The sequence below is a fragment of the Rutidosis leptorrhynchoides genome, chromosome 10 (assembly GCF_046630445.1).
Source record: "Rutidosis leptorrhynchoides isolate AG116_Rl617_1_P2 chromosome 10, CSIRO_AGI_Rlap_v1, whole genome shotgun sequence".
NCBI classification, from domain to species: Eukaryota; Viridiplantae; Streptophyta; class Magnoliopsida; order Asterales; family Asteraceae; genus Rutidosis; species Rutidosis leptorrhynchoides.
In genome coordinates this window covers 25,495,001-25,502,291 of record NC_092342.1, presented here as the reverse complement: position 1 = coordinate 25,502,291, position 7,291 = coordinate 25,495,001, and the positions used below count along the sequence as shown (strand labels likewise).

General features: G+C 30.7%; 1 long non-coding RNA gene across 1 annotated transcript; it reads left to right on the top strand.

Moving 5' to 3' along the window:
* Positions 1 to 3,585: 3,585 nt before the first annotated feature.
* On the top strand, positions 3,586 to 4,686 carry LOC139871799 (uncharacterized). Its single transcript, XR_011766773.1, has 3 exons — positions 3,586 to 3,711; positions 4,014 to 4,070; positions 4,560 to 4,686. It is a non-coding gene; the product is annotated as an uncharacterized lncRNA (long non-coding RNA).
* Positions 4,687 to 7,291: the final 2,605 nt, after the last annotated feature.

The window sequence follows — 7,291 nt, the reverse complement described above, 5'->3', positions numbered from 1 at the left end:
GTGTTCAATACCAAATGGAGTGTCTAATGCCATCAATTTGGCCTTAGGAAACGAACATAGTTAAACTTACTACTAGATATATTTTGCTATTGTGAATTTGGAAGTGGAGAAATAAAGTGGTTCATGATGCAAATGACCAAAGAGGGAAGATACAAAAAGAGGACATCATGACAAATCTTCAAATTCTATCGCATTTGTAGTTCTTAAATAAGTACCACATGTTCAAAGCTGAATTCGCAGAATGGAAGAAGCAACCTATAAGATTGGTAGTGTAAGCGAATTTGATCTAGTTGGTATAAGATAATGTGTTATGTGAATTGTTTGTAATTAAATTCCAAGATTGTATTTTTTTATTTTTTGCACGATTTTTGCGTGTTGTTAATAAATTTACAACTTAAAAAAAGTTCATATAACGTGTGAGATAAAAATATTGGTCTAAAGTACTTTTGTAAGTTTTTTTTTTTTTTTTTTTTTTTTTTGAAAAGCAAGATAATATATTATTAATAATAAAAATGGAGATACAAGGCCCTATACAAATCTATACATTGAGGAAACGGAAGTACAAAGGAATCTATAAAGTTGCGAGTAATCAACGAATGCCAATAACACTAAAGAGGGAATAAGAACTTGAAAGAAACAAGCTGGACTAGAGAGGATAACAGTGACGATCTAGCGCCTACAAAGTTACACAAACTAGCCCGATTAATCAAACCCTCAATAGAAGAAATGGGATCCATGGGTTACACGTAAGTTACACTTGAGTGCTTGTAGAAGATTAGCCAATCCCAACACGGTGGGGAGAATCTACAACGAATAAGGATGGATTTATAAGCCATTGATGCCACTCGATTAATTTCTTTTTGCTTGATCTTTTAGAAATCCAACAGTAACTTTGGGTTTGTATTTCGGATAGAATCGATCCAGGAGACCACGTTTTTTTGGAGAAGACTTTCTGATTCCTATGTTTTCAAATTATGTAGCAAGTTATCCATTTGGTAGCTTGCCATAGTGAAGAGCCGAAATTGTTGAGTGCGAATGGTTGCTTATTGATAATGGCGTCGTTAAGATTGGAGATTAAGGAGACATCTTGGGCCCACCAATCAAGAACAAGATTCCATATGAGTGCCGTTTTTGGACAAGAACAGAGGATATGTTCGGTGGTTTCAATATCCGATTCACATAAAGGGCATAAAGTAGAATCGAGATCAATGCCCCTTTTATCAATTTCGAATCGAACCGGTATCTTATATTGAATTGCTCGCCAGATGAAGATATATACTTTTTGAGGAATAAGTTTGTTACGGGGAATCGATAAGCTTAAAGCGTTGCTCCCTAACTTTAGAGAGTTAATCAAAATTGTCAAAGATTTAGTGGTGAAAATTCTTGTGGGGTCTAGACTGTATTTCCAGGAGTCTTGTCTGTCGGATAATGTTACGGAAGATATAATGTTGTTTAATTCCATGAGGTCGTTTGTAGCCCGACCACTAGGAGGTCTTGACCAACACCAATTACCAAATGATGACCCATTGCAATGTGTAATTCTTTCAGCGATTGAAGAGTCTTTATTTGTCTCAAGCATGTATAATCTGTGAAAAAGTGTGCTAAAACGTTCAAAGCCAAACCATGCGTCGTTCCAAAAATTGATGGATGTGCCATTCCCTAGACATTTTGAGATGGAAGAGGAGAATGCGGCACCTGTGTTGTCTGCAATTTTTCCAGCTTTAATAATTTCTTTCCAAACCGTGCGACCTGAAATATTCCTGCAAGAAACGTTAGAATCCAACCCCCCCCCCCCACCCCACCCCCGTAGATACTGGTAATAATTTTAACCCGTAGTGCGTGTTTCTCATTTTTGAATCGCCACCACCATTTACATAGTAGTGAGATGTTTTTGCTAAAAAAAGTACCAACATTTAGACCGCCTTTCTCGTAGGGTAAAATAATTTGATCCCATTTTATCCAATTAATTTTATTTTCATATGATGACCCGCCCCAAAAAAATTTGCGTCTTTTAGATTCAAGGAGGCTAACATGAAAGAGGGAGAAATAATAGAGTGGTATGCTACTTAGGATAGATTTAATGAGTGTTAGTCGACCTCCAAAAGAGATCGATTTAGCAACCCAATCAGAAAGTGACATTTTGAAAAATACGCCAGTCAGGTTTTGAGAAAGTTAGTTTAGTTTACGTAAGTAATACACAATAGTATTAATTTTGTTGCTTAAGCCGGGACGAAAAATAGGAAAGTCTCCTTTGTAGCGGAGAAGCTTGACGTGAGTTGATTGGATGTTTCTTCATTTGGTTTGTGGTGTTTATTTTATGTTGTTAGTTAATGTTTAGTTTGTTTCGATGTTGTGTGCTCGTTGTCTCGTTTTGTAGTCGATTTGTGGTGTTAGTTGTTTTGTGATTTGTTTGGTTGGTGAGGCTCAGCGGTTAGATAGCTTTAGGTTTTATTCTACTTGGGTTGTTGTGTTGTTTCGTTTTCTAGTTTCGAGCTTAGCCAAGCATTCGTTGTATTTTATTTTGATAGGTTCTTTCATCTTTAACAAAAAGTCACATGAATATAAAGTTTTTTGCATTTTTTTTTTAACAACAAAAGATATGGTCTATATTTTTATTTTTATTTTAAAAGCTAATTATATTAAAACACAAACCAAATGTACAATGGGAGACACCAACATAGGTGTCCATACACGAAAAAAGCCTAACGAACTATAGAACTATGTACATCACACACGAATTATAAAGCTATGTACATCACTAACAAACACAACTGAGCAGAGGCTAATAAGAGTAATACCCGACAGCAAAACTCGAAAAAAAATCTCAATAGCGAAGTTGCATAATTCTTAGCCGACACCATCTCGAGTAGGGATTACAAAACCGCAGGAGCTTGGACATGTTAACCATTGTTGCCACCCGAAATTCATTTTCTTTGATTTCCTAGTAATTCATTCGTATGTTTTAGATTGAATCTCGTTGGTCTATTGAAGTGAATAAAGAATTATATAAATAAGGTTTGGCCAAATTTTGTTTCGAAACAATTATTGAACCCCACTAGTACAACCAATCCAATTAATGTGTTAGATTTGATTTAATATGGAGTGTTCATGTTCACTTGTACCATTTAATTCAATAACTTTTGTTATTGTAGTCCTATCTTAACAAAAAGGCTATGACTTAGTATTTTGTACCTAAATCTATACTTTTTATTTAATATTTAATATCACTTCGAATGTTTTGTCAATATATATGTGTGTATGTATCGTAACATAATATTAATATTAATATACTGATTTTTTTTATTAATATACTGATTTAATACGGAGTATTGATATATTAATATTAATATTAATTCTAACTAAAAGTAACATTTTCACAAAGTACTTATAATAATAATCTAACCATGGTTAACAAAACTACCTAAACCATGAGTGAACCCAATTTATGAGGAGTAGTATTTCAGAAAAGATGGATTTGCTCGTTCTGTTTTTTTACTTTTTTTTAACAACCTTCCTATTTAAACACTTCTTCATCCAACCCCTTTCATTTGCTCTATTATCCTTCGTTATTCTCTCTCTCTATATATATATATACTTTGCACATCACATTGTGCAACAAATTTAAGTCACAATGACAGTCTCTTGGACACTTTTCGTCCTCTGGTTATCTCTTATTTACATCATTTTCATCTCGGTTAATGCGTCATCAAGGTAACTCATTTGATACAATACCTAATCACTTGACCTGTTGTTATATTTATAACAAATTATGTTATGTAAGATATGTCACATTTGAAAAGGTCATGATATTTCCACCACCCAAATTTTGATAATGATACTAAAATTATGTATTAACGGGTTGTAAATTACAACTATTTAATGCACAGTTTTAGTGAATTTATCAGTTTTGATGGTGAATATATCTTTGGTTGATTTGAAATGTGAATCATTGTATTCTGCTTAAATATAAGGAAATGTGGATTTTTGGTTAACTCAAATGTATGTGTTTTTAGTTTGGATGATAAAGATGAGCTGCAAAGTTTGATAGATAACTCAACATTGGCCAACAGGTTAGTTGAGATGACTTTTAGTACTTGCATTCTGTTTTGTCACTTTAGATCTTTAGAATTGATGATGATTAAATCGAGTTGATCAAAACCGTCCATTTTTTATCCAAAATATATGTTTTGGTTAGATCCAACTGCTTTTATGATCATGAACTACTTTGAATGTTTTTACTATTAAGGTTGGATACGTCATGAAAATGAAGAATACGATCTTCTAAATTTAGGGATGTCATTGAGATATTTTGACGTTGTACATAAAAATTAGATTACATTATACTCACGAAACTATATCGATAGTTCTTATCTTTTTAAAAGTATACTTATACTGAATCACTGATCATCATGATAATGGGAAATTGATTAACACATTGTACTCGCTTTCAAAACAATCTTGTTAGTGTACGTACAATTGTACAAATGTTATTAGGCAAAAATTGGAGATCATTACATTTAAAAATTAACAACTGAAATTTGAATTCAAACAATTTTCAGGAGAAATGAAGAAATTGCAATTGAAAAGAATGACAAAGCTGTTGATGAGAATCCAGAAAGAGTTGCTTCCATGGTAGACATGTGAGTCTATTCTCTTGGTATCCCTCACTTATTAGCTATATATATTATTGTTAAAAAGAATATTATAATTAAAAGGATCACATGATATATTTCAACATTATAAAACCGAGACCATGATCTTTGTATCACATTTTAAGTGTTTGTAATTAGCTACCTTATAATTTATTATTTTTAATTTGTATAGACCATATAAACGATTTATGTAAATATGACAGTCGGATGAGACATTTAACGGGCTACCAATCTATTATATTGAGATAATAAATAAAATTAATTATTCTTTTTACCAAAAATAATACGAGTAATAGTTAGTAGCATAAATGTATCATTTAAATCATACCCAACCAATATGAATGTGGGTGAACTAAAATGTTTGCACAAAATTGATTAGAATTGTAAAAAGTAGGCTTTATATGCACATTACGTGGTCCTTTTTCTAAAGTTTATATTTAGAAGACAATTTTTAGTTGGTACTTTATTTTCACCTTTACAAAGAAGTTACAAGTAATTCTATACATTCGTCACTATTAATGTTGAAATTAAGTTACGAGTTTAGATCTTAATTATCGAATTCGAATAACTTTTTGAAATGTGAATTTCATATATGCACTGTTAAACTTAAAATATCATATTTGCTTAACATGCATAAAAGTTTTTGTATTATTAAAATTTTGTGCAAACAACATATGTGATATTTGATGTAGAAGTGACATATATGAATTTTAGGTTATCATTGAATAAGGTTGTAAGTATATATATATGAAGTTCATACAATATAAATTAATGTAAGACAAGTTTTATACATATAGATTACTGACTGGCAAATACTTTTGGAGTATATAACAAAAATTACAAATTTAGTAAGCAAAGTACGTAATATATGAAAATAATATTATTCTCTTTACTTCCAAATCAACTAAAACACTCGGCCTCATTAATTATACCTGTAAATTTTTATTATATAAATACATTATAATTTTATAATCTTATCTTTATTATTTTTATATATATTTTTTTATCTTTCTTATAACAAGAGACAATAAATGTATGTATTACTTTTATGTGATCTCCCCCATGTTCATATGTTGTTGCATTTTTTTACCATTCTACTGCATCTTTATTTGCCAGCGTGCCCACATGTCACATGCCCTGCTGAGTGATCTAATTAAAATTTAAAATATAAAATAAATTAATAATCATCCAATTTAATACAGTTAAATCTACAAATAAATAGCAGCTCTTGTATTTTCTTTTCTTATTGGTCCAGGTTATTTATATTATAGTTAATCACATTGGCATCTTTTCAAGTATACTGTAACTTTTATAGCTCATTTTAATCACTTAATTAAAAATTACTGTTTCTTGTATTTGACAGCATATGCCTTGGCTATAAATAACTTTCGGTCCTTATTTCAATCCTGTTGTTATCAAGGTTAATTAACTTACTATTTGTTTGCTTTCGTCAGATGATTAGGAACATTTGTTTCATAATCTTTTTATAAGTGTCATTATTGTTCCTATGTGAAACTAACAGTTTTATCTTTTTCAAAGTAGTCATTTTTTTTATCACAATTAGCGGCAAATTTCATAAACCTTATGCGATTCTCGTATCGAGCAACAAATTTAATTCTCAATCATGAAAATGTAAAGATTTTATCTGCGTATCAAAAGTAAATAGTCATTTTTAATCTTAAAGTATTCTATTACAATTTTTCGATAATGATGTGACACCTGATCTACCAAAAAAATTGATCGTAATCTGAGTGATAACTTCATCACAAATTTGAATCTTTTATTTGTATATCATAAGTATTGAAGCATAAGTTTGATGAATTAATAAAATTGTTTGATAGAAATACCGCCATCCATTCTTTCAAGTAATTTCAAACGTAATTTTAACTGAAAACTGAAAACCACAATTAAGGATATTAGAATTTTATGCAAATTGTATTTAACATATATATATATGGGAGGTGATCCGTACACCACCTCTATTTTGCCATACACCACTAAATAAATTTTTTGGACATTTTTACCCTTCCTTTTGTTCACCACCAACTCCCCTTAACTTCTCAAAGGAAGGGTAAAACTGTCTAAATAATTGTTTTGGTGGTGTATGATAAAAACAAGGTGGTGTACGGATCAACTCCCTACATATATATATATATATATATATATATATATATATATATATATATATATATATATATATATATATATATATATATATATATATATATATATATATATATAGGATCCAGAGAGAACTAAGGGGATGAGAGAACCCACAGATTGACCTCAATCTGCACATAGATTGACCTCAATCTGCACACTGATCGAGTCAATCTGCACACTGATCGAGTCAATATGCACACAGATTGAGCTCAATCTGCACTCAGATTAAGTTTAGTCTACGAGTTCTCCGAGTTCTCTCCTACCCTTGGTTCTCTCTAGATCCTCACCAACATTATATATATATATATATATGTATATGTATGTATATATATATATATATATATATATATATATATATATATATATATATATATATATATATAGTGGTAGGATCAAGGGGAAGTAACCAACCGGGGGGAAGCGGGGGGAAGAAATTTTTTTTTTTCGTTTTATGAAAAAACTTTGTTCACGAACAT